The sequence below is a fragment of the Cnephaeus nilssonii genome (assembly GCF_951640355.1).
Source record: "Cnephaeus nilssonii genome assembly, chromosome: 17".
Lineage (NCBI taxonomy): Eukaryota > Metazoa > Chordata > Mammalia > Chiroptera > Vespertilionidae > Cnephaeus > Cnephaeus nilssonii.
The window spans coordinates 32659584-32685209 of record NC_137088.1 but is presented as its reverse complement, the minus strand read 5'-3'; the positions used below and the strand labels follow the sequence as shown (position 1 = coordinate 32685209).

Genomic DNA, 25626 nt, shown 5'->3' with positions numbered 1-25626 from the left:
AAAAAAAAAAAAGGTAAAATCCTATTTTGAATGTGATGAAAAGCAAACATCCAGAAGCAAATGAATCGGAACTGAAAGGTGATGTTGAAATATCTAAGGCTGTAATGAGGCAAAAACAAGTCTTCACTACCAGATGATATGGCATACAGAGCATTTACATACTCACATCTGAAATACTAGGCAACGTGTAATGAATTCTATACACAGCATGCACACAGCACCAGCACAGCTAATCCTGCCTGCCATCTTAGGCTCACAGGAGCAAGATACGCAATGCATGCAGCACACGAGCACTGGGGAAGGAGGAGGCAAGGAACGGCTCACCTTAAATGCAGTATCTGATTAATGTTGGAAGTGACATTGCATATCAGCCTCAGAGTCCTGGTTCAACTGGGTAGGAGGGAACAAAGAAAAATGTCATCAACTGGTGATGCAAGATGAGCCCAATCACTAAACACTATTTAGCCAACTCCAAATTCTGCAACCAGACAGTAGAAGGCATTTCATACATTTAAGCAGAGCTGCTGCACAATGACTGTGTCCTTCTGCTTCTGAGAATCAAATAATCCTTTTGCTAAGGAAGAAAATCAGCTGGAACGGATACTGTCATGTCATCTCCTTGAAGAAAGCTTTCAATACAGTATGTATCTGGTTTGGGATGCATTTTATAGACTGTTAATTTCATAGAACTGCTAATAATAACAACAACAAAAAACCAAAACTGTTAAGCTGTAGCAAAGTCAAAAATAATATTATAAAAGGTGTAGCATTTCTGGATTATTTTTAAAAATCCTAATTGGTGCCGGCAGGCTTGTAGAAGAATGCATGATCAGCTGTCTGTATCAGTGCTATAACCTCTAACCACAAGCGTGTAAATGTATCCTGCTAAATGTATCTGCAGTACAGAACGGCAGATACCTCCTCAGCTGGAATGGTATTCTAATGTGAATAAATTTGCTTAAACTTAGAAGCAGAATACAATCAGGACAGAAAAATAAATTGATGCTGAGTTCGTTTGGATACATAGCTGACCAGCACGGACGGTAAAAGCTAACCAGGATACTGACCTAAATAATGTTGACTTGCAGCAGCCTACTGTACTTGCTCAAAACATAGGACGTGCAAAATTATTTTTCTCCTCCCTCCCCCTGCAAAAGCTAAATTGTAAAGTAACCAGCCATTAACAGAAATCCAAAAGGCTATATTTATAGAGAGGGAGAGTACATACTGTAAGAGAAGAAATGGTGTGGTGCTGAGATGCAACGTTTCTTTGTTTCACTTTGAGGCTTATCTTAGCTACGCTTGCACGATGACATTGACATCATGGAGGTCAGGGCTGACACTGGGGTGCTATCCGTTTTATGAGTGAAATGTTTTCTGAAAATTAAATCTCATCTACTCGAACACCAAATTTCATGTCTTCTTCAATACCACCTCTCTACCCTCGCTGCACAAGATTGATGGGATCTAGTTTGGCTGTATGTAATAAACTAGAATCGCCTTCTGTAGAGATTCCAACACATAATTGTAAGAATTAATTTTTTAAAACAAAAACCTTTAAGAATGCTTATGCATCCCCTTTCAATCTTTTCTATCAATGCACACAAGCACGCACGCGCACACAGAGACACACACGCACACACACACACACACACACACAATTGAAGCTCAAATTGCAATGAAATGTTTAACATGTGGAACAAAAAAATGTGGAAAGAGCTGCTTATTCAGGATTTTGAAGTAATGCCTAATAAGCAAATACTGTTTTGCTACAGAACCAGTGTCACCATGTCCCCAAAGAGAGGAAAACAGCATAGCTTGCTAGAAAAATTTCCTCCATTTCCTGCCGGCAGGTAAAAAACAGAAAAGCATTTACCACGCTGCATAAAACAAAAAGTCTTTTATTTTTAAGAAAATAGAGCAGATTCTTTTCCATTCCTTCTTCAGCTACCAAAAAACCATACCCACCCCCACCCTTAGATCCTGGACATAAGCCAACATTTTTATAAAATGCTATGAGACTGATTTTGAATATATAATATTTACTTCTCGTCTTCATATCTCTTCAAAAGTCTTTCACTGCCTATTGCATCACTGAATATGCTAATGTTAATTTTAACTCATGCGAAAAGAAATTAATATTTTCTGGAGTTGCTAGTTTTCCAGCGCCTCTATTTTCTATAAGAACTGGCTAAAAATAATTGGGTTAGCAAAACATTCAAGCTCCCCAGAATTTTTTTTTAAAGAAGAAAATGTATTCGAACATCTTACTTCGGTACTAGGTTTCACAACCGATCTTTTGTTTCTGGTTTTCATTCTCTCTCCTCTCCCAGAATCCAAGGGATTTTTAGCTCAATGTGTGGAAAGTACCCCGCCCAGCTCTCTCCCATACATTTTAGAGTATCCGAATGGGGTTGTCCAGATGGTCGATCATACCTGAACCACACTGAGTCCTCTTCTCTTTGGAGCACATCTCTCCCTCCCACAACTATTCCAGAAATAAACGTGGCTCTAACGGAAACACCCATGGTGGAACCATCTTCCCCACCCCCACCTCGTTGCCCTATGAGCTCTGGTTAGCATTGACAGCGACAGAAAATTAGAATGGAGTGTCCTTAGGCTAATTCCTGCTGCACCATGGGGGTCGGGAATTAGAGACGATCGCTCTGAGTTACAAGGTACCGGTTTAATAGAAGGTCATCTGTAAAGCAGAGTCCTGAGAGTGGGGGCGGAGGAGGCTGAAGCGAACACCTAGGCATTGGGTTCGATTAGTGTCTGTTCAGATATTCCCCATGAATAACATCTGAAAGCTAAAAACATTTACATTAAAATACTCACAAATTATTATCATGTAGGCTAACTAGAATCAACTCTAACCCCTTGGAACTGAGTCGATGCCGCCTCTTCCTGGGAAAATAAATGACAGCGACAAGGACAGTAATCCATATCAGGCTCCCAGGAGAGGAGTGAACAGTGTTATGTCCCCTTCACAGGAGCAGGGTGGTGAATGTGCTCAGGTCCCCTACGGGTACTGGTAAGCCGGTGCCTGGGCAAGTGGCTTCCAAACCTCCTTGTGGGGTTCTGTGTCCACGCCCTGCCAAGACGAGCCCAAAAGCGACGTGTTGGTTATTTTGTGGTGTTCCCAAAACACTCCACGAGCTAACGTGGCCTGTTTACCAAAGCTGATTGTGTTAAACGCATCTGAACTGTAGCTGAAAGCGCTCAGGTGGGTGAGCTTGTTTAGGCAGACATTCTCTGACTAGTAAATCCTGTTTTGTACTTTAAAAAAATCATGTGCATGCCTGAATTACGCAAGCTTTGTCCTGATTACATGTGGCAAGGGTAGGCATTCTCTTATGATTTTTGTCTTTCTTTTGCTTTATTTATTAAATTGAGTGGGGTGACACTGGTCCACATGAACATATAGGTTTCAGGTGTGGGTTTCCATATTATAAGATCTGTATATTGCACCGTGTGCCCACCACCCAAAGTCAAATCTTCTCCTGTCACCTTATATTAGGACCCCATTCACCTCCCCCCGCCCCACCCCTTTCCCCTGGCAACCATCACACTGCTGTTTGTGTTCATAAGTTTCAGTTTTATATCCCACATATAAAAGCTTTTTAGCTTTTTCTGACTGACTTATTTCACTTAGCATAATGATTTTTAAAAATTCATGCTCCTCACCAACATCCTCGGGGCTTACGCACAAACATTAATGTAAAAGACAAATCCCTTTCCCATGTTGTAAATGTTGACCTGTTTTTGCACTGGGAACCCCAAATAGTCTGGCAGGAGCAGGCGGGAGAAGGCAGAACAGCAGTGAGGAAGCGTCTTTCACTTAGATGAAGGCTCTCACTTGCTCCCAGTCTCATTGTTCTGCCGTCTGAGCTCATTTTATTTTCAGTCCTGTAGGTTAAAATTAAATTGCATGGCTTACGCAAAGAACATAATTCAAGTACAAGCCAAGCTTGAGTCTCCATGTTTTAAAAAAAATGTAGTCAGGGCACGGAGTCCCAGAGGGATCCTTAGTTGATAAACATTTGGATCGGTTTGCACATTTCTTTATTCCACTCACTGCATTAAAAATTACAGCTGGTTTCCGTTTTTACCTAATATAGATATTCAACATTTGTGGGTAAGTTTGTTATAGTGTTAGTCTGTTTTGATCTAAATGTTTAAAAATAAAATATTTACCAAATATAACATTTTTGTTTAAATTCTTAGAATTTAAAAGTTTTAAAAACTTTTGATGAGCTTGGTTATCATATCTATCTATAGTGTATTTAGCCTTGGAAACAACAAGGTTACAATCTCTCAATGGCTGAAAATGTGCATTTGGATGATATTTTAGCCTAAATATTTTGGAAAGTCCAGTGCTACTTCGATCATGTACATTTTGCCTAGAGATCTGGGCAGGAACTTCTGTTTTCTACCTTGATCAGAGCTGTCTACTAGAACTACCATTTATTGAGAACCTACTTTATTCTCAATATTTTAACTATATTATTTAATTCTAAACCAATAATTCTGCAAGGTGGAACTTAGTTATCAACAACTTTAGGTGAGGAACAAATGAGATTGCTAGTCACACAGTAAATAGCACAGTGAGGACTTAAACCTAAGTCTGACTAATTCCAAAGTCACACGCTCATTTGTGGTCTTTCCACCAATTCTGACAGGATAAAACCTCCTCCTTCTGCATTCTGCCCTGACGTAGGAATCTTTTTACTGTGTAGACACCTCGTCAAGGGGAACGCCCTCCCTGAAGCCACAACCACCCAGGTTTATAAGAACCAGCCTCAACTCCCCAGTTCCTGAGAATTTGGGGTACCCGTTATACTGGACCAGGAGGTGGAAAAGACAGAATAAAAGAGGAGGAATGAACTAGACTGTGTTGGAAAGTTAAGGTTAGAAAGCAGTAACAAATAAGCAGTAACAATTTTTTTTCAGAGGTTTGTCATAATTTGGAAATGTTTCATGAGGATGAATAAGTGGAACAGCTTACATTTCCATCTGAGCAAACTACCTCCCCTGGTGAAGCCCAATATTTTCATGTTACAGATGGGGAAACTGAGGCTGAGAGAGATCTGGTCATTTGCATAAGATCACACACATAATAAGTGAGTTGACCCATTTGCTGTATTAAAAAGCATATGATCAATTAAAGAAAAATCAGTGTAACAATCAGGACTGACCTGGTTTCCACAAATACTGCTTTGGGCCTGAACAGATAACTCAAGTTGGTATTATGAGTTCCTTCCCCAACAGATTTTGAAAATGGGCTTTTAAAAAGCCTAAATTTTGAATAAGAGATGTTTCTCCATCACGGTCAGTGTCTCAAATGCATCATTTTAATGATCGACTCTCTGCTGACAACTGTACATTTTGCCCCTGTTTCTAAGATCCCTTCCACCTCGGAAAGTGTGCGATTCTAAAAATTCCAGCCCTGCTTGCTTTCTAGGTCAGTTAGGCCAAGCGCTGGACTCCAAGTCCCCTGCCGCCTGGTTATATGGCCAGCTGACTATCTCCCTCATTGGCAGTAATTTTATATGCCAACCAGATGGCTCTCAAAGGGGGCTTTCTAATCAACTCTATCAGCTCCACCCTGCCTGGGAATACGAGAGGAGGATTATCTTCCTCTGCTCGTGAGGCAGGAGAAGGAAGGGTTGAGTGAATAGACATGCCGGAGAAGTCTGAATTCCAGGAAGCCCCCTCCAGGTCTCAGACAGGAGCTTTCTCACTCCCATCCATGAGCTTCTGTGTGTAAGACGTGGGAAGGGAACACACATTTGGTGGCAAGGATCTGGCAGCAAGCCTTGGGGCCCAAACTAAAGTTACCCTCCAGGAAAGAGCTGGAGGGAGAAGGGGAATGTGGACCATGTGGTTTGCAACAGAGAAAAAGTGGTGACTTCGGGCTGCAAGGGAGACTGTGGTGGATACGATCCCACCCCACCACACCTTAAATTTAGCCCAGACTCTCCTGTGGGAATATCCTCCATGTCTCACCACCATTTCCGATATCACTCCCTCAGCTTTAGCAGCAGAACAGTTCCTGCTTTCATTTCTCCGTGCACTTGAGATGGGGCACTAATAAAGGCCTTGCGTGCTCTCGGAGACCCAGAGCTTTCCTGCGTCCCGAATCACATGCTCATGTGCGGCCGTGACCGTTTGCCACTCCCCAAATGGCGAGCAAGTAGAACAACAGGGTCTTCTAGATCCTGAATTGGCAAAAATAAAAAAATAAAATAAAAAAATAATAAACATAGTCAGCAAGAAGATTGAGTTTCTTCTTTCTAGAGAGATTGGCTACTAAGTTGAAAAGGGAGGGTGGCTGTAAATGAAGGTGGAGAAGGAAGAATTCTGACAGATTAGTAAGATCCACCCCATGTGCATAATCCTCTCTTTGTATCTTTCTTCATCCTGGGCGACAAATATTCCAAGACTCCCCCTGGGAACAAACTCATTTGCTTTCTTTTTTCCCCAGATAAATGACTTTGTAGTTCAGAAGGGCCACAACCATGCACTTCTTCTCCACAGAGCAGCTTAACAAGCCTCAGTGAATTTTCACTTCCTTTGGGCTGAAGATAAAAGCACAAGAAGTTTATGTTGTATCGAATTATCTATCTTTACTCGTATCTCAGGGTTGCCTCTGGCAAGATCTACGTATCTCCCACGGTACACAGAGCATTGACTGGTGCAACAAAGGGGCTCCTGTGGGTGTGCTCTTCACCGACCAACACCAAACTTTTTTTAAAATTTTTTTTTATTTTTGCCAATTCAGGATCTAGAAGACCCTGTTGTTCTACTTGCTCTCCATTTGGGGAGTGGCAAACGGTCATGGCCGCACATGAGCATGTGATTCGGGACGCAGGAAAGCTCTGGGTCTCCGAGAGCACGCAAGGCCTTTATTAGTGCCCCATCTCAAGTGCACGGGGAAATGAAAGCAGGAACTGTTCTGCTGCTAAAGCTGAGGGAGTGATATCGGAAATGGGGGTGAGACATGGAGGATGTTCCCACAGGAGAGCCTGAAACTTGGGGGCTTTGCTTCCACCGCGACCAGCGGGATCTTCAGCTCTGTACCATGAAGCCACTTCCCAGAACTAGAGAACTCACTCCGTGAGTTAAGGCATAGACCTGGGGGCTGGCATTACCGATGGGAGTCTTTCAAACACTTAATCACTGTTTACTCAGGGGAGCCACAAGTTGTCTGGAAAGCTGACCACAGGCTTTGTTGAAATCTGTCCCTTCTAGAGCAGGGAAAGGGAGACGGAGGTCAGAGTGACCCCACATAGACATCAGCAACACCACTGCCTTCACAAGATGCTTCAGCCTTTCCTCAGGCGCTCGGTGGCACCGCGTGTTTCACAGCATTTTACAGAGCATGTCACTGAAACTCTCTCTCTGAGGGAGGAGCAAGTCAGGTTCAAGGAGCCTGTTGAAACTGAAGTTCTCAGCAAAAGCTGAGGATAAAAGCCATATTACTTAATCTCTGGCATTCTGCTCTTTGTCATTCAACATACTGGCTCAACTTTTGAAGATTTTTATTCCAAACTTTCACTTAAATGGGTACTTAATAAATGGCAATAGAATAAGTGAATTAATGAATAGATGCCAATATAGAGGGCTTATAACTTATTTCCCAATTCCTCTCAGAAGAAAAATGTTATACTTGTTTAATTTTGTTTAATAAAAAAGCTCAACTAAATATAATTTTAAGCAAAATAGTAAATATTGGCCAAAGTATCACCTGGGACCAAGAGTCCCTTGAGAATATCAGAGACATAGGCTTGATTGCTGTATTAAGTCAATCAGATTAAGTTTAGTCAGCGGAAGTAGCCTTTATCCTATTTGGTTTGCAAAGAAAAATCTCATGAGTTATCATGAGCAGCTAAAAATAAGTTGCAGGTTTCATTTTCCACCCTTCAGTATGGTTTTGAAACCAAAAGGTACATAACTAGGAGATTCACCAACGCCTACTCAAGTTCAACAATTCAAACTGTTACCTTTCTAGCACGCCGTCCTGATCTGCAACTCACAGCCAGCCCAAGAAATGTACACTACTGTCCACCTCAGCATGGTCTCTTGAGGTGAATCCCCCTAATAAATAAGGCATAGCAGGAAATTGGGGGCTGAGGCCAGTCTTGGGGGACAGTGGCTTGTGTGTGTCTTATATCCGGACAGGATGCCACATAGACATCAGCCTTATTTGCTCAGCCTCAATATTAGGTGACGCTATGGACCCCTTTGCAGAGCAAGGGAGTTAATAAAGCCAGAATCTCATTAAGATGGGGCCCTAATGGAGTGAGCGTGGCAAGTACCCCTTGCCCTAAATGCCCATGGCCTTGTGCAATTCCATACTGCACACCCAGGCGGCTCACGATAGGTTTAATTTCAAAACTGTCTTTCCAGGGCCAAGTGTGGCAAAAAGGTGTTTGACAGAGGCTAAGTGCTTCAAAGGGAAGGCAGCCATCTCACACTAGTATTCAGCTGGGCACACGGCCCGGGGAGAGAGCCGTGCAGTTAACAGAAAGCCCTCCGCTGAATGAGATGGAGAGGGGGCAAAGAAGGGTTAATCTGCTTCCATTAGAGGAGGGGCCGTTTGGCGAAGGTGAAGAGAATAATCTGTATGAAGAGCAGAGGAGACAAAGCGCCATTCCGGAAAAGAAATGATTGTGCAGGGCGAGAAGGATGATTTGTCCTAGATTTTCACCGTGAGGCCATTTCTGAGATCTGAGTCTTTACCTCACTTTGAAGTTACAGTCTCAGGGAGGGGTAGGGGGCATATTCACACTCAGGGTTGGAATACTTGAGCTTTGATTCCCTCTGAGATGGGCGTCTCTGAGAAGCAGAGGGTGAAGCCAAAGCCACCGGAGCACCGCCGTAGAAGCCTACCCATAAATCAGAAAGCGGCAAAATAAACAATAGGAGTTGCTTGTGAAAGAGAAACCAGTGGCCGATCCCTGTTTCCTGGGGCAGGGAACACCCTATTTTCTTTTTTAACTTAAAAAAAAAAAGTTTAAAAAATTTGCTTTTAATAACGTTTTTTTTGGAAATACTTTAAGATTCACAAAAAGTCGCAAAAATAGTGTGGCGATCCTAGGCAAACCCTTTGGGGCCCAAGACTGTGGAACAATGGGTGTGGCAGTTTCCTTTGGGCTCGAGCTCCTGGGCTTCACCCGGTGCCATCACAGGAGATGGATGTGGACTTGGGGATGGTGATTTACAGAACCTGAACATAAATGGGACTGTCAGCAGCTGAACAGTCTGGAGGTTGAACCTGAAAGTCAAATGAGCTGATCATTTGGCCCCCAGAAGCTGAGGTAGTAGAGTGAGAAGAAGGGCAGCCAGATACTGTCAGGTGACCAGTGGGATGAGCAGAGCTATGCAGACAGGACAAATAGTCATACTTCCTTTTAGAATCTAAAATTTAGATGATGGTGAGAATTTTTCAGTTTGGTTGTTGTTTGTTTACCACGTTCTCTGCTGCAACAGAATGTTCCAATTTTTCATTTTCAGGTGCCTCTTCTCTGTCCCATTGCCCCTCCTTCGGCCAGATGAGCTGAAGGCAGCCTAGTGCACAGCACCTCTCAGATTTAAAGAGGCAGGCGCAACTTGGGGGCAGGTGCCTCCCCTGATCCTGAAGTTATGTAACGGGAGCTCCCATTGTTGAGGCTGAATCCATGGCAGTTCCCGTCTAGCTCTAAGTTTGTCTTCTTTTCAACTCATGCCTGCCTTGACCTAAAATTTGCCCACAATGTGGGTCTTGCCCTTGCCCTGTCCTTGCTCTCTTGGCTTCTGACTCTGGACTCCACCTCTTACTCTGCTCTCCTGGCATGGATGTGCATGGCTGACTATGTCCTCCTCCATCTAGCTTTATGTCACCACCTCTGGTTAGGGCACACTGTGGGCTGATCTCTTTAAGCGACTAAAGCGGACGACCCCAGAGGGCTGCCCACACATGTCCTGAGATATGGCCCATCAGAAGGCAGATAAGAAGTCCTCTAGCCGAGGCAGGAGCTCACTTCAGGAGTTAGTCTTCTCGCCGGCGCCTTGTCTCTGCTCCTCTGAGGCTGGGTGGATCCGAGTCCTTTGTCTACTCAAGTTCCAGTTCTACCTCTGCCACTAAATCTCTGGGTAACCACAAGGAGGTAAGTGAACTATTCTGGGTCTCAGTCATCTCATATTTATATTAAGGTTTTCTGACTTCCTAGCTGAGACTCTTTCAACTATACCATACCATGAATAAGGGAAAATCTAAAATTTAGAAGCCAAAAAAGAATCTTAAAGTTAAATTCTGGTTTAGATATACTAGTTCAGGGTTCTCTAATTTTTTCTCTAATAAGTATCTGCTGAAATGAATGTTGACTTGCACACAACATACAATAGTTCTCAAGCTCTAATGTGTATAAGGATTGGGAGGCTACATTAAAATGCGTGTTCCTAGGCCCTCTCCTCAGAGCATCTGGGACCACTGGAGCCTAGGAGCATGCATTTTAACATGAGAAACTGAAGAGGACCTAGGATTTGAAATAGACACTGGTACCTTTTTAGAGGCTAATTTATCAATATGTATTAGGAACCTTAAACATAGGTCATTTGACCTACTGATTCAATTCTAGAAAATTTCCCTAAGATGTCCAAAAAGATTTATCTTTAAGAATGTTTACATATTTGTAATAACAGAGCACTAGAGGCAATCAAAATAGTCGTCAAATAAAAAGAATGGATAAATTAAGATGTATCAGTCCAATGAAAGCACAGTCGCTAAAAGTCACATTTTCAAAGACCATTTAGTCACTTGGAAAATGTTTACGACATACCAGTTAAGTGGAGCGAGAAAAAGCATGTAATATATCATTTCAATAATTTTTAAAAGAAGAAAAGATATGTATGAAAAATTGGAAAGAAATACATTGAAATGTCAATAATGATTTGTTTGCTGTTTGGTGGTGGTTTTCTTCTCAATATTTTTCTGTATTTTCCAGATTTTGTGTAGTGGGTAGTTATGGCTCTTTTTACTTGAAACACAGTGATAAATTTTTTTTAAAGAAAAGACAAGGAATTTGTCTCATGTAGAATGAAAACAGAGGGAAGAGAGGTCTCTTAGGAGTCCAGGCCAGCAATAGCCTGGCTGCTGAGGAGGACTCACATGATGGACAGACTGAGTCCAGTGTCTGGAGGGAATTTTGAGCCAGATTCTCTTTTGCAAAGTAGTTTGGTATAGTCGATGCCCAGGAATTTGGGTCAAGGAGTAAGCCGTTTTCACTGGATGCTACTTTCTGCCACATTCAAGGATCACAGGTTATAGGGTCTGGGACACAGCTGAAAGGACGTCTTCACTGCTCTTGGGTTGAACTCATGCTTGCTGCCTCTGTGTCTATTCCCCCCTCCCCCCCTCCACCTCCCTTACACACACCCTTACCCCATAACACCAAGCAGACAGACTGCAGTCATGACTACAGGCTTCGGACAGATGGTGGGCTCCTTTCTGGCATGAGAGACACCACCCAGGGTCAATGCTTCTATGGGGTGATCTCAAAGCCTCCTTTGGACAATGCACTGGGAGCTCCAGAAAATGCCAGGAAACAAATGTTTTTGGCAGAGAGATGTCCTCCTCACAGATTTCAGTGAATCCTGGTCAGAACTCTCTCTGATAAGATTAGAAGACTTGCAGTTAGGCCTCTGGCCTAGAGTCAAACCTTTCCAAACGGCCTTGACATTTTCACACCGCATGCTTTGGTGAGTTAAGGAGTGGTGCCAAAGATCTCAGATGAAAGTCAATTTAGAAAGACCAAAACAAAAAAATTAAAATAATGATACTTACAATACTAATAGCAATATCACAAGCCAAAACACCAATGCTGACCATAATTATGGTAATTATTTTCATTAACACCTTGACTTGCCATGCATTTTTCTAAGTTGCCCACACCGTTTCACATTTATTACCTTACTTACTTTGACAGAATCTCAGTTTTACATTTTAAAAAAATACCATTTCAGAGGCGGGAGGAAGCTTTAAATTTCTCATGAAAACCAGACGCTTTTTGAGTTAAAAACAAAACCCTGAAGTCTTCGTGTGGTGTTTTCCAACTGAGTTCTTGACAAGAAATCAGGGGATTTCAGCATGAGACATTACGAAGCCCTATTACCATGAATTCTTAGCTTTGAGGACTATGATGTGGCATTATTGCAAAATTCTCTAAAGGGAGCAACAGAAGATTTATATGCTGACCCAGCGTAAGAAGGGAGCTTGCACTTGTGTGCTATAAAAACTATAAAACCTCTGGGGGTAAAAAAGAACCGACTGGTCTGTGGGCACGGCCTATGTTAGCTGCTACGCTCAGTCCACATCTACTCATTGTGAATCAACATGTGCAGGCTAAGCCCGTTGGATGATCAAGATTCTGAAAAGACAATGGTGCCTCAAATTTGAACTCTACTCCTCATGTGGAATTAAAAGTTTAAAAATAATAAAATTAAAATAAAATCTAGCTTCTCCCATGGTGTCTACGTTGATGCTTTTTTGAAAATGTGGGAGACCCAAATATTTACAACGCGGGTATTTGTTACCCCTGCCTTGCTGGTGTGTCTGTACCAACACTGCGATGGGGTCATGTTGACAGTAGTGGAAGTCTGATTTGGTGGTCGCATACTTCTCCCTGCCATGCCATTCAGCTAAACATTAGAAATCAGAAGGTTGACCTCACCCTGCCTCCACCAGACACACACTCCTCGGTCAATTCCTGCATATGAAGTGCTTGGAGGAGTCATGATCACATGGCAGTTGAAATGAACAAGCTGAATGGACCCTGACGCTCTTCCTTCTTGACTGTGGCCTTTGGCCCTGCCTTTCCTGGTGGACTCCGTTAGGCTGGGACTTTCAACAACAGATCATCCCCACTTGGCTCCAGCTTTTGAAACCTGGCCCTGGTTCTCAACTTACTCCTTTGGCTGAATCCATCCAGCAGGCACTGCATTCCCCCATCAACCTGGTCTTATCTTTAGCTTACCCCACTAGCCCAGCCAGCTCTAGCTCAGTAGACACTTTCAGGACCCAGCAACCCAAGAAAATGGACTTTCAGCAGTTGTAGCATTTCTGTAACACTTCAACTTGTTATTCTGTTCCACTCCTCCTCAGCCCACTCCCGATGGAGGGTGGGCGGACAGGGCCTCGGCTAAGGCCAGGCAGCAGTAATAGGAGATCAGACATCAGACTCCACGAGAGCCTGAGAGGCTGTGTCACATCAGCAGTAGCTGGTCTTCCCGCACATGGACAATGTGTATTCTTCAGGGTGTGGGTGTGGGTGCCAGAGATGTCCAGTTCAGGGTGAAATTAAATCAGAAACCAGAGTGTCTAGCCAGATATTGACAACACAACTGGAGAACTGGGTACCAGACAGCTCAGGCAAAGCCTGTTGTCCACTTTTAGTATATGTGCTGCTGAAGCAAGCATATATAGTCCATTTTTATTGCAGATCTTTATGATGCCTTAGGGCAGTGGTCGGCAAACCGTGGCTCGCGAGCCACATGTGGCTCTTTGGCCCCTTGGGTGTTCTAACGCCACTTCTTCAAAATAGACTCGCCCAGGCCGAAAACCGACCTCTGCGCATGGGCCACAAAGTTTCAATCGCACTGTTCGTGCACGCCCACATGTGGTATTTTGTGGAAGAGCCACACTCAAGGGGCCAAGAGCCGCATGTGGCTTGTGAGCCGCGGTTTGCCGACCACTGCCTTAGGGGCATCACAAGGCATCCTCCACGTAGTATTTACCAGTGAGGGGAATACTGCACTAAGACCCACAATGGTGGAAAGTCTAAATAAAATATAAATTTAATTACAGGGTTCTCCAAACAGGGCTTATAACTTTATCATTCATTGTTTTAGTAAATATTTCAAACCTTGTTCTGAAAAGAAAAAAGCTAGAATTATATATCAAATCCTTAGGGTAGCAATAATCTCCCCAGCTTGAGCCTTTCTGGTCTACTTTTAAATGTTTCTCTCACAACTTGGTTTGGAGATCCGATCTTAGTCAGGGATTCCCTCTCCTCTCTGTCTCCACACACACCCTCCCCCCCATGCCAACATTAAAAAGTGTGCCAAGATCTGGAGCAGATCAGTCAGTCAGAGTAGCTTCCTGAGCTCCTAGGGGCAGTCAGACCACACCAGTAAGGTAAAGAAACCATGAGCTTTCCCATAGTCCACTGGGCTCCAAGTTGGGGGAACAGAATTCTGTTGGACAATTCCAACTAGCATGACTAGACCCAGGACCAGGGGACAAAGCCAGAATGACCCTACCCCAAGGGGACCCTGTACAGGAAAATAAGGGGAAGAATGTCCTTCCTGGCTCATGGCCACTAGTGACATGGTGGCGCTCATGGAAAGACTCAGGGTCAGAATGGACAGAGGCATCTTGAAAAATCTTACCCACTGCTCTTTGTCCACATAGCCAGATGTTACCTAAGAGTGTCAGTTAAAGGAATTCTAAACATCTGATAACTTTTTACTTCTCTCGCTGCTTCATTCTGCTATCTTATCCTTGAGAATCTCTAAGTTCTGTATTATGCTGGGCCAAAGAGGACTACCTCCTCTCCAGAAACTCTCCAGACCATCTCTGGGAAGTGGCTCCCACCCCCACCCAGGGACTACATTTCTCAGACCCATTTGCAGTCAGCTGTGGCCATGGGATAGAGTTTTAGTCAACCGAATGTGAGCGGAAGTGATGTGCATCACATCTAGGCATGGCCCATGAAAACCTCCGTGTGCACTTTTTCATGCTTTTTTCCTCTTCTACTGGGAAGTGGAAATAGTCCCAGATGACCTTTAAAACCACATGCTGAAGAAGGTGGGGCCTCTCTCAATCTCTGTCTCTGAATGTATGAGAGATGCCCCACTAACTTGCACTGTCACATGAACAAGAAATAAACTTCTCATATTAGCATAACCCATGGACATGAACACTGGGGCGGTGGGGGCTTGTCCTGGGGGGCGAGAGTGGCGGGGGGGGGGGGTGGTCAATCGGGGAAAAAGGAGACATATATAATACTTTAAACAATTAAAAAAAAAAAGAAGAGAAAAAAGAAATAAACTTCTATTAGAGCCATTAAACATTTTTTGGAAGGAGAAACCAAGATGGCGGCATAGGTTAAACACCTAACCTACAGCCGGGCACAACAATATCAAAAACACAACTAAAAGTCAAAACGGACATCATCCAGAACCACAGGAAAGCTGGCTGACTGAAATGCCCACAATTAGAAGGAAAAAGAAAACCACAAGGAAAATCAGAGAAGCCGTAAAAGCTTGAGGTATGGAGACACAGGCGGAGACACGAGCCCGCGAGCGTGCGGGGAAGACGGAGCCGGAGAGGAAGGGGCGGCTGACGGCCTGGCTGGCGTTCTCTGGTGGGAAGGAGATAAAAGCGCCAGATTGTACTGAACCCCAGCTCCGACTGCACTGAACCCCATTTCCCAGCGAAACCCTGGGAAGCCGGGCTCATGCTGGGGGAGTCTGAGCTGTGGGACGGAGACACAGAGGAGCTGCGCCGGAGCCGCGCACGGGAATGCGCGCAGAGGAGGGTCTGTTGCCTGTGCCGCTGGATTGCCCTAGCGGGAAGGAGACAAAAGCTCCGGACTGTGCTGAATCCCTAGTTCCAACTGCACTGAACCCCAGTTCCGGGAAAGACCCGGGGAAGCCAGGCTCATACTGGGGAAAACTGGGCTGTGGGGCAGAGATGCAGAGAGGCGGCGAAGAACAGAGCACCGGAGGCGCGCAGGGGATTGTGCGCGGAGGATGGGCTGTTGACTGTGCCGCTGAGTCGCCCTGGAGGGAAGGAGACAAAAGCGCCAGACTGAGGTGAGCCCCAATTCTGACTACACGGAAACCCAGTTCCGGGAGAGAATCTGGGAATCCAGATTCATTGGGGGAGAGACTAGACTGTTTGGCAGCGCGCGAAACTCCAGGGCACTTTTCTCTCAGAGGTGTTTGCTGGGAGTACGGAGGGACACAGGAACCTCATAGGGCGGGGCTGACAGGAAGCCAAGGCGGTAGGCTCCGCCCTGTAACTCCGCCCCATCCAAGCTGAACACAGAGGCTTTTACAATTTTGCAAGTCTAGTTGAATGGGGCTGTCTCCCGGCATAGACACAGCTGATCCTCACAGCCAATTGGGCCGGAGGTCACATCCTCCCAGTGTACCAACAGCAATCAAGGCTTAACAACACCAAGACTTTGCACTCAGCCCACAAAGGGGGATATCAAGAGCGACCACCTAGGGAGATTGGGGAAGCTGAGCGATAGGGAGGCAGCCAAAAGGGGAAGGCACCGAAACAGGTCACGAATATAAGGGATGCTGTAATTCCTGCTGAGGGGCCACAGGCAGTAGCTGACCTACACTACATTGGAGACCCAGAAATGAGGGCATCTAGTGGTCGGTGTGAGATGACACCAGACTTCGACCACTCCCATAAGGGACACATTCAAGAGGCAGACGCAGTGAGCGCCGAAGCCTTGCTGCACCAAGACCCAGCACATAGGCGTGTCTTCCGCACAGCAACTCTTCCTTTATAGACACAGAGGGTCCGCACGGCCAATAGGCCTGGAGGACAATTCCTCCCAGTGACACCAACAACAATCAAGACTTAACTATACAAACAAGGACCAAGATGGAGGCATAGGGCAGAAGCCTGATTGCTGCCTACCACAACGGTTTTGAGACTACAACGGGAGAGCAGAGCAGACACCATCCAGAACCACCGGAGGGCTAACTGAGCGGATGCTATACAACTAGAATAAAAGAGAGGGGTACGCGGGATGAAGCTGATGCCGGTGACCCAAAGACCACACTTTAAAAACTACGGCTCAGGCGACACAATGGTGGCCTGGAACGTGCTCGGTGCAGTTCCCCCAGCGGTCTCCGGCTGAGGGGAAGGCTTCACTCGCTGCCGAGCACGGACAGACGAGCCCCTGGGAGACATGGGGCGGGAGACTACGCGCTTGCTGACCTCCGAGTCCTTCAAGAAACTCAACACCCCGGAAGCGGCCAGGTGCACACGCTCGGCGACCGGCCACCGCTGCAGACCCAAGGGCCGACGCAGCCACCCCGGACCAGCCCGTCGCCGCGCACCGGGCACACCGGAGCTTCGCCGAGCCCGCCGCCCAACGAGTTCTGCGGTGGCTGCCCTGGAACTCTGAGAAAATGGCCGAAGGAATTGCTGAGAGGGAATTGACCAACAGGAATTGGGATCAAGAAGACGAAACCCCGCTGGGTCCCGGATCCGGGTGAAGCCGCATGCCCCTGGGTATGGGTGAGGCTGGGAACTGGGTCAGGGTGAGGCTGGGCCCCGGGTCCGGGTGAGGCCACGTGCCCCTGGGTCCGGGCGAGGCCATGCGCCCCTGGGTCCGGGTGAAGCTGAATCCTGGGTCCGGGCGAGACCGTGCGCCCCTGGGTCCGGGTGAGGCTGAATCCTGGGTCCGGGCGAGGCCGCGGGCCCCTGGAGCCGGGTGAGCCCTGGGCCCCGGGTCCGGGCGAGGCCGCGGGCCCCTGGAGCCGGGTGAGCCCTGGGCCCCGGGTCCGGGCGAGGCCGCGGGCCCCTGGAGCCGGGTGAGCCCTGGGCCCCGGGTCCGGGCGAGGCCGCGGGCCCCTGGAGCCGGGTGAGCCCTGGGCCCCGGGTCCGGGCGAGGCCGCGGGCCCCTGGAGCCGGGTGAGCCCTGGGCCCCGGGTCCGGGCGAGGCCGCGGGCCCCTGGAGCCGGGTGAGCCCTGGGCCCCGGGTCCGGGCGAGGCCGCGGGCCCCTGGAGCCGGGTGAGCCCTGGGCCCCGGGTCCGGGCGAGGCCGCGGGCCCCTGGAGCCGGGTGAGCCCTGGGCCCCGGGTCCGGGCGAGGCCGCGGGCCCCTGGAGCCGGGTGAGCCCTGGGCCCCGGGTCCGGGCGAGGCCGCGGGCCCCTGGAGCCGGGTGAGCCCTGGGCCCCGGGTCCGGGCGAGGCCGCGGGCCCCTGGAGCCGGGTGAGCCCTGGGCCCCGGGTCCGGGCGAGGCCGCGGGCCCCTGGAGCCGGGTGAGCCCTGGGCCCCGGGTCCGGGCGAGGCCGCGGGCCCCTGGAGCCGGGTGAGCCCTGGGCCCCGGGTCCGGGCGAGGCCGCGGGCCCCTGGAGCCGGGTGAGCCCTGGGCCCCGGGTCCGGGCGAGGCCGCGGGCCCCTGGAGCCGGGTGAGCCCTGGGCCCCGGGTCCGGGCGAGGCCGCGGGCCCCTGGAGCCGGGTGAGCCCTGGGCCCCGGGTCGGGGCGAGGCCGCGGGCCCCTGGAGCCGGGTGAGCCCTGGGCCCGGGTCGGGGCGAGGCCGCGGGCCCCTGGAGCCGGGTGAGCCCTGGGCCCCGGTCGGGGCGAGGCCGCGGGCCCCTGGAGCCGGGTGAGCCCTGGGCCCCGGGTCGGGGCGAGGCCGCGGGCCCCTGGAGCCGGGTGAGCCCTGGGCCCCGGGTCGGGGCGAGGCCGCGGGCCCCTGGAGCCGGGTGAGCCCTGGGCCCCGGGTCGGGGCGAGGCCGCGGGCCCCTGGAGCCGGGTGAGCCCTGGGCCCCGGGTCGGGGCGAGGCCGCGGGCCCCTGGAGCCGGGTGAGCCCTGGGCCCCGGGTCGGGGCGAGGCCGCGGGCCCCTGGAGCCGGGTGAGCCCTGGGCCCCGGGTCCGGGCGAGGCCGCGGGCCCCTGGAGCCGGGTGAGCCCTGGGCCCCGGGTCCGGGCGAGGCCGCGGGCCCCTGGAGCCGGGTGAGCCCTGGGCCCCGGGTCGGGGCGAGGCCGCGGGCCCCTGGAGCCGGGTGAGCCCTGGGCCCCGGGTCGGGGCGAGGCCGCGGGCCCCTGGAGCCGGGTGAGCCCTGGGCCCCGGGTCGGGGCGAGGCCGCGGGCCCCTGGAGCCGGGTGAGCCCTGGGCCCCGGGTCGGGGCGAGGCCGCGGGCCCCTGGAGCCGGGTGAGCCCTGGGCCCCGGGTCGGGGCGAGGCCGCGGGCCCCTGGAGCCGGGTGAGCCCTGGGCCCCGGGTCCGGGCGAGGCCGCGGGCCCCTGGAGCCGGGTGAGCCCTGGGCCCCGGGTCCGGGCGAGGCCGCGGGCCCCTGGAGCCGGGTGAGCCCTGGGCCCCGGGTCCGGGCGAGGCCGCGGGCCCCTGGAGCCGGGTGAGCCCTGGGCCCCGGGTCCGGGCGAGGCCGCGGGCCCCTGGATCCGGGTGAGCCTGGCCCCGGGTCCGGGCGAGGCCGTGGACCCCTGGATCCGGGTGAAGCAGTGCCCCTGGGTCCAGCCGAGACCAAACCAGAGGGAGTCGGACCTGCATTACCACCATTTGTCCACCATCCAGAGCTGAGGGGTCAGTGCCGACATGTACTCATAGGGAACCGGTGGACATTGATATTGGGTCTCAAAAGAACTGTTGGTCCAGAAAGAAACTCACTACAGACTGATTCATTTGCCTGTCAGCATAACTATTATTGCTCGTCGCACTTTCAATTCTTATAAGTATATCTATAGTGACACATGATTTCGCTCATCTAGGGGAAATGATGAACAACATAGACTGATGAACAAGAACAGAACCAGAAACAAGGAGGCATCGATCGGACTATCGGGCCTCAGAGGGAGGATAGGGGAGGGTGGGGGGAGGGGGGAGAGATCAACCAAAGGTCTTGTGTGCATGCATATGAGCCTAACCAATGCTTAAGTTCAACAGAGGGTTGGGGCATCCAAGGGGAGGGGTGTGGGATGGGAATGGGGGGATGAGGACAAATATGTGACACCTTAATCAATAAAGAAATTTAAAAAAAAAAAAAAATAAATAAATTAAAAAAAAAAAAAAACAAAAAAAAAAAAAACATTTTTTGGTCTATTACAGAAATTAGTCTATTCTAATTATTATATATCCTTTTTATTTTCTTCTTCTTCGTGTTTTTTTTTTGTTTTTTGTTTTTGTTTTTGGTTAATCTTCACCAGAGGATATTTTTTCCCATTGATTTTTAGAGAGAGAAGAAGGGAGGGAGGGATGGGGAAAGAGCAAGAGTGAGAGAGAAACATCTATGTGAGAGAGACACATTGATTGGTTGCCCCTGACTGGACTGGGGATGGAACCTGCCACCCAGGTACATGCCCTTGATCAGGAATTGAACCTGTGACCCTTCGGTGCCTGGGCCAAAGATCTAACCATCGAGCAACACCAGCCATAGCTACATATCCTTTTTGATACTCAGATGTTATCACTGTGTGCAGAAGTCCCCATGCCTTCTCCCTTTTCCCTAAATTTCATTGCAAACCAAAAGAACTGAATTAGTAAACTTAATTTAAGTAGCCATTAGATACAAATGACACTTACCAAGTTGGTGGTCACAGTATTCAGATCTTGTAGCCAGATGAACAGGAGTTTAGCAGAGCGTCGCTTCAAGACAACCTGATGTATTAAAATAAAACAAAAAGTAAAACGTAAGATCTACAAAACAGATATTTTAGAGTGTAATGGTTAATTCCTAAAGGGAATTGCCAGTTTCCAAAGGAATTCACCAGTTTTGCAGTAAATGACAAGCTTCCCCATTGCCTTTAAAATAAGATTCATGTTTAATATACCCTCCACACACCAATCATTATAAAACAGAATTTATTTTTTTAATGTTTTTTTTTTATTTCAGAGAGGAAGGGAGAGGGAGAGAAAGAAACATCAATGATGAGAGAGAATCATTGATCAGCTGCCTCCTGCACACCCCACACTGGGGATCGAACCCACAACCCAGGCATGTGCCCTTGGCCAGAATCGAACCCAGGACCCTTCAATCCGCAGGCTGACACTCTATCCACTGAGCCAAACCGGCTAGGGCTAAAACAGAATTTATAAAGAACAATTCTACTGAGCTAAGTAAGCTATACAAAGAGTAGATGCTGACTGAGGGAATGATTTTGGAAGCTAGGAAAACTAGGTATGATTTCCATGCCTACGTGCTCTGCAGTTCTTTTATACACATTAAGACTTTTCTCTCAGGAACTTACCTTTCCCGGGTAGGAACTTCCAGAGCTTGTAAAATTATAGGCCATGCAAAGGCTTAAGATTTTTATAGGTGAAGTTAAAACAGACCCCAGGGATACATTATAGTGTCTTTGTGTTTTATATCACCCTAGATGGCACAAGAAGGAATGAAAATAAGCTCTGTGTAAACAGGGCAATGTGACATGGAGGTGCCCGCACCAGGACAACCAGGGACAAACAGAGGCAACCAGAGACACGCTCTGTAAAGGCGGCAGGTTGGGGATGTTGTCTTATCAGAGCTGCCATCGTTTACCAGGTCAAGTGCGAAAATATCATTTGACAGCACAGGGCACATATTTGCCTAGAACAGGGTTTATTTTTGTATCCGATTACTCAGTATAAGCTCCAGGAAGCAAACAGTTCAGAACTCTGGCAGTCCAACACAGAGCGCCAGGGCGGGCGGGAGGAGGAAGAGGAGACAAAACAAGAGTGGCGATGGGGAAGGCTCGGCCTGGGCCATTTCCCCCAGGGTTTCAGTCTTAGTGTATAGAAATGTTTTTGAGAGGAAATGTGTCCTTGTCTGGGCCTGTGGAGACGAGAGAGAGATTAGATAGGTCCCTTCAGTGCTGTATTTGGAGGGTCCCCACTCACCCCTCTGGCCTGGGCCTGCTGAGCCTTAGGTGTCAGGGAACAAGATGGCACCCACGTGAAGGTGCCCACGTGAGGGGCACGGAGTGAGGGGGCCCAGGTGGGCCTTCACTTACTCAGAGGCGCTGTCTCTTCTGAAACCCAGATGCTGCCAACTCCCTGGGCTCAGGGGTGAGAACCGCTTTCTTGCTCTGGGTTCTTCACTTCTCGTCGAAATCAGCTGCACATATTTTTCTCATGAGGTCAACCATTCTGACTCCTTACGTTTTGAACGTTAATCTACAAGTAAAACCTTCCATGAGGCTTTAAAAAATATACAAAAAAAAGAAAAGAAAAGTGTGCTGTGGGGAGATGGCGAGGAGCAGAGAGGCCGTGCCTCCTGATTTTGAGGTTTGCTGCAGCTGCGAGTGCCACTCCCCAGGCAGTTTCCTGGCTGCAGAGGGAGGCCAGTGGCCGGCGTGGGTGACGTCAGGGCCAGGCCTGAGTCATCACCAGAGGCCGGGCTGCCCTGCCACTCGGAAGGGGACAAAAGGAACCTTTGATGTCCAGGGCCCTCCTCTCGGCTGTACTGAGCAGCAGGCTAGAACATTCCAGCCGCTTCCCCACCCCCGGCCACCCTTCCTCCTTCCGGAACAGAACCGGGCAATTCAGCAAGGCCTCCCCGAGGGATGTCGCCCTCCTGCGTGGCAGAGGCATGGCCGCTCTCTGTCAGAGAGAAGCAAGGGAGAGTGTTTCTCTGGGGATTCTCACCTCCCCCCCCTTCCTGGTGGCACTCACTCACCCAGGGAGTTGCTGGGGTATTAAAGGAGACGTGGCAATGTAGAGGACGGTCTTGTCGCCCTCGCCGGGCAGTACCCAGGGGTCAGTGTCTATTCTCATCTGCTTGTGTGCGAAGGTCCTGGGCTTCCGTTCTCTGCTCTCTGGGTGCCGGTGTGAGCTGGCACTTCCTGGATTTAAGAGGGAACCGCTCTTTAGAAGGGGTATTTATATCCCAGGGCTCGGCGCGGGGCTCAGTGAGTACATGATGAGTGAATGGACGATTATTTTAAAACATAGGCGAGAACATATATGGAATACTTACGGTGAATGTTTGAGCTTTTGTGCCAAGTACTTCATAAAGATTATTTCTTTTATTACCCTGTTATCATTTCCCGTTCTCTAGCTGAGAAAGTGAATGCTCAGAGAGACGCAGACACGTCTCTGAAGCCTCACAGCTGGTGAGTGGCAGAGCCTGGATGGTCTGGTCTCGAATCCTGTGTTCTTACTCACTATGCTGAGTGGCTGGAGTGAGTGAATGAAGAATGACCAAGGGCAGTCTTTCCAGGTGAGGGGGGAGAAAGGTAATGATGGGGTTTAAAACCAAATTCTTCAAAAACTGGTGGAGCAATTAGGGATGACCTCTCTGGGGTAGAAGGCGTCATGCCCTCTCCATAAGTCAACACTGGGTCTGAGGGTTGGTGGGATACCCACAGTGACAGGAGGGCAAATCTGTCTTCGGGTCCAAGAGCGGGGTGAGAAGCTAGCACGAGAACAGAAAGCCAGGCAGGTCGGGTGGCATGTGGTGGATGAGGAGTCGAGGGCACAGTGGACAGAGTCCCTCAGAGGTGTGGCTGGAGGGTCTGTGCAGCTTAAGGCCCAAGTTTGGGGCAGGCCCAAAGACTACATGAGAGCTCGCTCAAAGCCTGAAAATGAGAGAGAGAGAGAGAGAGAGAGAGAGAGAGAGAGAGAGAGAGAGAGGGGCACGGAACAATGACATGGCTTCAAAGTGTAGGGTGGGGCTGGAAGTGACAGGGAGCAAGACGGGACCTGACACAGCAGTTACTGTCCTTAACAGCGTCCTACCAGGACTCAGCCGCCTTGCTGGGACTGGGGGAGCGTGCTCTCAGTGGCAGTGCTCAAGCCCAGGCGAGGAGGGGTGGCTTCGGAGGTACCTTCTCCCTCCGTGGTTTATGATTCTGTGGTTTGTACTTTTCCACAATTCTTCTAGGAAAAGCCAGGAAGTTCCAGCCCCTTACGGAAGGGGGTAGGGAATTGTGGGTGGCCTCAGTAATGTCACGCCATAGCTTTCCTTCCCACGGTGGGGCAGATGGCTGGTCACAGGACCCCTCTCCTTGGCTCAGGAAGTCGGTGCAGTTACCTTGTGCTGGGAGCTCTGCTAGTTGCCACTCTGAGGAATTAAACTTGTGCGATGGGGCCAGACTCCCCAGCAGGTGGGATCAGCAGAGGTGAATTTCAGAAGGGAGAAATTCACCACCATTTAATCAAGAGAGTAGCAACAACTGGCCAGGGTCACTGTCAACATGCACACAGAGCCTGACCTTGGGCTGAGGAAAGCGCTTTAAGTTCCAGGCATTTTTGGCAGAAGGACTTGTTTATTCTTCTCTACTCTCTCTGCAGAAAATGCCTATGGGCACCTCCCTACTCTGTTTCCGCAAAGGCTCAGTGGCCTTGCTTGCTTCACATACACAGGTATTTATTCCTTTAAATGAACAGAGGCTGATTATTTTTTTAGCCTCTCTTGTGGGACCAGGATAACGTGAAGAGAAGAAGAAAGGAGAGAAGAAATGACGAGTGAAAGCTTAAGTGAGACATACACTGAGTAGCCAGATTATTATGATCTCTGAATGCATAATAATCTGGCCACTCAGTGTATATCCTATATAATAAAAGGCTAATATGCAAATTGTCCCCTTGACCAGGAGTTTAACCAGCAGGCAGGCCGGCCAACTGCTTATGTCCCCTCCCCCTGGCCAGGCTGGCCAGACCCCACCCATGCACGAATTCATGTACCGGGCCTCTAATATATATAAATATATATATACTGACTGAGTGGCCAGATTATTATGCGTTCAGAGATCATAATAATCTGGCCACTCAGTGTAGATCCTTGCACTGCATGCTCTGGGGTTGGTTCAAACAAAGGATAAAAATCAAAGAACTGGAGAATTTGGGGACAAAGAGGAGTAAGTGATGACACCCTTAACCTCTACTCCATCTGGAGAACCCACCTCCTTGGTTACAAAAATGAAGTTATACTAATAATTATAAAAATAAAATGTTTACAAGTTCAAGGAATTCCTTGAAAGACTTGTTTATACTTGTTGCCCCCAATTTCTCTCATCCCATTCACTTAAAAAAACAAACACAATTTGCTAAGATATCATTTACACACCATAAAATTAACCCATTTAAAATGTGTCATTCAATGGATTTTAGTATATGTATTTACAGAATTGTGTGACCCGTAATCTAATTTTAGAACATTTTTATCACCCCAAAAAGAAACCTTGTACCCATTATCAGTCATGCCTCCTTTGCCTCCACCCCCAGCCTTAAGTAAACATTAATTTTCTTTCTGTCTCTATAGATTTGCCTCTTCTGGACACTTCATATAAATGGATTCATACAATATGGTCTTTTATGTCTGGCTACTTTCACTTAGCATAATGTTATCCAGGTCCATTCATGTAGATGATATCAGTATTTCATTCCTCTTTATGCCCACATAGTATTCCATTGTGTGGATAGACCACATTTTGTTTATTCATACACTGATTGGTAAACATTAAAGTTGCTTTCATTTTTGGCAGTTATGAATAATATTGCCACAAATGTTTGAGTATAAGAATTTATAAGGATATATGTGTTCATGTCTCTTGGGTAGATACCAAGGAATAGAATTGCTGGGTTATAAGGTAACTAACTCTATGTTTAACATTTTGAGGAAATGACAAACTGTTTCCCTAAGTGCTGCATCATTTTACATTCCCATTAGTGATGTGTGAGAGTTCTGATTTCTCCACATCCTCACCAAAAATTATTTTTATTAAAGTATAGCTGACATACAATATTATATTAGTTTCAGGTATACAACATAGTGATTTGACATTTATATACCTTGTGATGTGATCACCACAATAAGTCTAATAACCATCTGTACCTTCCAAAGTTATCACGATACCATGGCCTATTTTCCCTATACTATACATTACATTCACAT

General features: G+C 48.3%; 1 protein-coding gene across 8 annotated transcripts in view; it reads right to left on the bottom strand.

The window, feature by feature from the left end:
• Window positions 1-25626, bottom strand: part of ZBTB38 (zinc finger and BTB domain containing 38) — a 127661-nt gene that overhangs the window by 57259 nt on the left and 44776 nt on the right. For 5 of the 8 annotated variants that reach the window (XM_079794664.1, XM_079794665.1, XM_079794668.1 and 2 more), the window contains 4 exons: window positions 22408-22573; window positions 21743-21905; window positions 20337-20411; window positions 325-390 (listed from right to left, as the gene is read on the bottom strand). The gene's annotated coding sequence lies outside the window, so the exon portion shown is untranslated. The remainder of the gene's footprint in view (window positions 1-324; window positions 391-20336; window positions 20412-21742; window positions 21906-22407; window positions 22574-25626) is intronic. The other 3 variants (XM_079794667.1, XM_079794666.1, XM_079794669.1) reach the window with 3 other exon arrangements.